Consider the following 6,000-nt stretch of genomic DNA (forward strand, 5'->3'; position numbering starts at 1 on the left):
AGAGTGCTTTGTAGGTTGATTCCTTTTCACCCCTCCCTTCCAGCTAATTTGTTGGCCTTTAACAGCAATTTTGAAAACCAGGCCTTCTGGTTATGTTTTTCTTTTAAAATCTTTAAATTAGAGGATTCTTTGCTGCTGGCTACTTAAAGTTAATCTGGGGTTCTGTTTCAAGGGGGAATTACACTGGATTTGAACTGACAAGCTAGTACTTCAATGTGGGTCATTCTTGTACATGTTTCAGTCCTAACTTAGTGTCCTAGTGGTATTCAGACCTTTAGGAAGGTATTTCATAAATGCTTAATCAGTAACAAACGACCTTTCTGAACAAGATCTCTTCGAACACATCCAGATCATGTTCATTTTGCTCCTTTGACTAGCCTTGCTGTTCTACCATTAACAGACCAACATTTGACTCCTGCACGACCACTTGCCCTGCTAGCTTGTGCAAATAGTACTTGAGGCATAGAGGCAGAGCTGCCCACAGGTGCTGGTGTGGGAAAAGCTGTTGGGCCCTGGGAGGGCAGACCTGAACCCAGTAGGAAAACCAGTAGTCAACAGCATCCCCTGTACTCACCCCTGCATAGGGCAAGGCTTGGTATCCAGGCTAGACAGAGCCCTTCAGAAATACACCAATGGGGAGAGCGCTTTTCTCAATAACTTCATTATCATCTCCCTGTTCTGTTCATTTTTAAAACGGCATTGCAAAGAAAATGCATGCACATGGTTTAAAAAAAGGCGAAAGACATGAAGTATCTCCTTTCCACTCTGCTTCCCTTGGTTCCCCTCCCTAGAGGTAACCACTGTTACCCATTAGTTGTGTATCCTTCAGCTGTTCAAAGCATATTTACATTAATGGAGCTTTTTAAAATGGCAGGAAACTGGACCAGCTAAGACTTGCTTTTCTCACTTTACACGTGGATAATTCCCCCTTAGTGTGTATAGGTCTACCTCACTCTGTTCTTGCAATGACTTCATAACAGTCTACTTTTGGATATACTGTAATTTATTTCACCAGTCCCTTGGTGGTGGGCTTCAGTTTTCTCATAGACACTTTATCCTTCATTGGCACATATGCACATAAATTCTGAGTAGCATGGTTACTGGGAGAGAGGTTATGCATTTATAATTTTGATGGCTGTTACCAGTTTTCCTCAAGAAGGCAATCTCCTGATCCTCATTTACAATGCAAGTGCCTATTCCCTCATGATCTCACATGACAGAGGAGCAGGTTTCCAGATTTTGAAGATTTTTTCAGAACCTTTGCTGCAAACAGTGGGCCTCCTTTTAGAAAAGACCTTTGCCTTGAAAGGATGGATAATGAAATACTGAGCCTTACTTGGCCTGGAGAAAGGCAGGTATAAGCTGAAGTCACTGTCAGTAGTTTTCAAGTCCTAGTTGCTTTTCCTTCTCGTAGTAATCACCCCATTCGTTTCTTCATTTCCTTACATAAGGACTGCCAAAGATTTAAGGAAATGCAGAAATATTTATTCACAATAATAATATAAGCTTTAAAGCTTTTAAATCTTGGTTGGTAGCAATAACAAAGACGACTGTCTACAAAGGAAGAGAGGCAGCGGCCCTGCAGTCCTGTAAATAATTAGGCTAGAAAACTAGACCTACATTTGCTAAAAGGTGTTCATAGATTTCATTAACAAAATGTTTGGTCCATCACAAAACTCTTAAAATCTAGCCCCAAGATAAGTGTCAAATACTAAAACACTGCCTCTGTTCTCAACATGGGTGAAGCAGAACTGCAATGATTGCATTTTTCCTCACTTCAGACCAAGCTGGAGCACACACAGCCCGTGGAGGGATGCTGATAAGTCAATGGGAACTGCTTTCAGTACTCAGCAAGAGAGAGTGACTCACCTTGTGTATGTGCTTGATATTCCTGACACTCAGCTTTCCAGTTCCTGAGTTAAATAAGTATCCGAAGTGCAAGGAGAGATTTGCTGTCTGGTGGTGCTAGTGGTAAGGGATCCACCTGCCAGTGCAGGAGATGTGGGTTCGATCCCTGGGTCAGGAAGATCCCCTGGAGGGGGAAATGGCTACCCACTCTAGTATTCTTGCCTGGAGAATTCCATGGACCGAGGAACTTGGTGGGCCCCAGTCCATAGGGTCTCAAAGAGTTGTGCACAACTGAGCAGAGCACTCACTTTAGATACAAAGCATAAGCCACTGTAAGACAGAAGTAAAATTGGAATGAGCACCAAAGACTTCTAGGTGTCCATGTGTGGCGTGTGGCCCTGCCCTCTGTGGCCCTTGGGTGACGGGCCAGGCAAGTAGTAAGAACAGGCGTGGAGGTGCTGTGGGAGTGCCGAGGGTCCAGTGCGCGGGACTGTCGACATGGTGTAGGCAGACTTCGGCTGACCGCAGCTCCCTCCTGTGGCACACTCGACTGCTGCCGTGGACAAGAGCAGCAGTGCTAGAACCTCAGTCTTTCTAAAAGCAACCAGGAACTTGAACTTTGGGAAAACGTCTCCCACCTTCTCAATGCTAGCAACTAATTCAAACATTTCTGAAGCCCTCTGAACAAAATGAACCTGCCATCAGTGCATGGGTTATAAATGTAAGCCCTTGAAGTCATCCCTTAGAGCTGTCTAGAGGAGGCACAACTAATTACTATTTACAGAAGGATGTGACTTTTTTTTTTTATGTTCAAGGAAGAAAAATTACTGGGATTTAAAAAAAAATTCCACTGAAAGCCTTATTATCAAATTGAATGTTAGCAACACAATTATTAAAAAGGCCTTTTTAATTTCTCAAATGAGAAAATTGCCTAGTTAGATTCTCTAGCTGTGCTTTGGAACTTTCTAACAAGGCATGCTCCTGAACAGTCACATGGGTTTTCTGCTTGCTCTCAAAGCACATGAGGAAGGCTTCCAGGCTCACTGGAGAGATAAGCAGGAGCAATTGAATTTTGCATCTCTGAGCTCTGGCATCTCTATGCCAAAATCATAGCAGTGACTTTACTAGGGGAAGAAAGGTGAAGGGTGGCTTTCACAGCTTACAAAGGAAGTGTAGAGGAAAGGTAAGACATGGGGTATGTGTATAGAGACTTGCTTGCAAGATTACAGCCAGTCTTCTTGTTTGAACAGACCAAGCTAGCTGGTCAGATTCCCATTTGAGAGATCAATTTTAACCTCAACTCTTTTTACAAAAGAAATTTCACATCCCCGCTGCCGTATGTGCACAGGTGCTGTTAGGGCAACTTGAGAAGGAACTTGCAGAGCATTCTCCAGAAGCACTTGATTCCAGACAACATAAACAGTACCAAGAAGAATATGAAACTAGTTCTCCTAAGTGCTAATACTTGTTATAGCATTTTTAGGTGAACAAACTAAAAGCAACTGATGTTGGAAAAAGTGATTACTAGTCTCATATAAACCTGCCATGAAGTTGATGATGGAGAGATGCAAAGCACACTGGACTCTAGAATTCAGGGGATGTGGGTTAGGAGACTCCCCTCTCTCATTATCTCAGGCGGGTTGAGTGCTGTGGCCGAGTTTCCATTTCTGTAAAATGAGAGGTGCTCAACCATTCCAAAGGCTTCCTTCCAGCTTTGGTATTCTGTGAAGACCAAATTGAATTTATTGGGTCAGCCAGCAGACAAGTCACTCCACTCAGCATAAAGTGTCATTTCCCTTTTCTGACTCTTCATTTACCAACATACTTGGCAAAGATTGCTGAAAGGATGATCCTTCCAGAGACCATGGCTCATGGGAGTTGGTAGCTTTAAAGATGGTTGGTGCTTTTCTAGGTTTTAATGCTTGGGACTCTGAGTGGGCATGAAGTTTGGCAGTGGTTGTCTCCCTCTAGGTGCATATGCTTCAAGCTGGCTTTTTCCTTCAAGTAGGTAATCTGGAAATGCCATAGAGAAATGGAAAACAAGACATTTTCCTCCTTCGCGTTGTATTTTTCTCCCAATTACCAAGATAAAAGATTTTTTTTTCCTACAATGCAGTTAGTAGCAGTATGGAATCTCTGAACATGTTGTAAGCAAAGCTGAAAAAGTGTTAACTATGTTTAATTAATGTTGGCTCCCAGTATAGGAGAGTTGAAGTACCAGGTTTATTCCACTTAAATGGCTCTTCTCAAATCACTGTGGGTCCAGGTACCACACCAAAGAGCTGAACTCCAGGCTATGTGGTACCTGTGGGGGCTGTAACCCTACCTGCCCCTTAACAACCATGTCTTATGAACCTGTAAGAGGTTTTCTAAATTAACTCCAAAGCAGAAGTCATAGAAACCAGCATAGACGGTAGTAGTGACTGGAGTATAGGTGAAAATCTACTGAGCAAGGATTTTAATTTTATCAAAAGTTTTTTATAAGTTATTTTTATATATTGCCCATCACAAACATATTACACTGTAGTGTACCTACTAACAGCTAGTGTGTCCTGGAGTCAGCACTGGAACCTAGTTCTGAATGACCACTAAACTTCCACTTCTTTCAAGAACACTAAGTTTAAAGTTGAAAGATATGGGTAAAACACTGACTCTGTCCCTTCCAGCCATATGACCTTAGGCAAGCCCTTAATTGTAAAGTGAGAAAAAAATACTCATTGGCTTACAACATGTGAAAGTGTTTGTGAATCTAAAAACACTAGAATGGTCCTTCTAATGTCGTTCAGATAATGAAATGAATGAAAAACATAGTGCTTCTCTGAATTCTATATTTAATATATTAAACTGGAAAGTACTTTAAGCCACATCTGATGTTACACTTGATTCTACTCTACAGAAGTAATGAATACAAAGTTTTTAAAATGTGAAGTTCCTACAAGGTGGGGACCAATTCCATGCCCCTACCCACACTTGCAGGGCGTCACTCTTTCACTCAACATTCGCACTTGAGGATGGGGGCAGGCCCTGTAGGCTTTGCAGAGGTCAAGCTGCCCCAGGGAATGAGATGTTGGCCCCTGGGGTGGACCAGGTTGCTCCTGTGTTGGAAAGGAAAGGTGACTCTCACACATGACCCCCCTCTCTCAGTTGAGGAAGCCCTGCAGTGTTGAGAGCCACACCCATCCCCACCCTCTGTGGTGGTGGAAGGCCACCTGGATGAGCCCACATCACAGCTAAGGTTCTGTCGTGGCCAGTCCAGTAAAGGAAAGGGAAATTGAACACTTGACCAAAAAACATCCCTTGGCCTGCTGAGCTGTGGTTCTGCTGGACTGTCACCTCTCTCCTCCCCACCCCAGCCCTCCATACTCTATCACACATACAAATGTTCCCACATAGCCCCAGCCTCTGGGGCTGACCCCGGTCTGGCCTCAGCAGCCTCGGGCAAGCAGAGGGTGTCATGCCAGGCGCTGGCGCCGGGTCTGCTTGAGGGCACTGAAGCCATTTGGCCAGTGTGTCTTCCTGAGAGCTTGGTCATGAAGGGTGGCCTCTTCCCATCAGACGGATGCAGGGACAGCACACTATTTCTGGCTGCTGGACCCTCACCCTCTCAGCGAACCCTCACTGCCCTCAGGGACAACAGCAGGGATTCAGCCAGAAAGCCTGAGAAGAGGCACCAGCAGGAGCCCCAGGAACAGAGTCCTGGGCCAGGAGTAGGCTTCCCAGAGAGTGAGGTCCTGAAGGTCACGTGCCAGCTGGCCAGGATCACTCTGTGCTTTCTTCCTCCCCGTCTCACACCTAACGTGTGAGACGACTCTAACCAGAAAAAAATGACCATACAGGAGCAGCCTAGGCAGTGGAGAAAGACCTCAGGTGTCCTCTTTTAGCAAGTGTCTGTAAGTGTGGTTATTTTCTATTTTGTGCTGTTAAGTCACTCAGTCATGTCTAATTCTTCACGACCCCATGGACTGTAGCCCGCCAGGCTCCTCTGTCCATGGAATTCTCCAGGGAGGAATACTGGAGTGGCCATGATCTCCTCCAGGGGATCTTCCTGACCCAGGGCTCGAACCCAGGTCTCCCACATTGTAGGTACATTCTTTACTAGCTGAGCTACCAGGGCAGGCCACTGTATTACTGTATGGTTCAGTTCAGTTCAGT

The sequence above is a fragment of the Ovis canadensis genome, chromosome 3, assembly GCF_042477335.2.
Source record: "Ovis canadensis isolate MfBH-ARS-UI-01 breed Bighorn chromosome 3, ARS-UI_OviCan_v2, whole genome shotgun sequence".
In the NCBI taxonomy this organism is placed as follows: domain Eukaryota; kingdom Metazoa; phylum Chordata; class Mammalia; order Artiodactyla; family Bovidae; genus Ovis; species Ovis canadensis.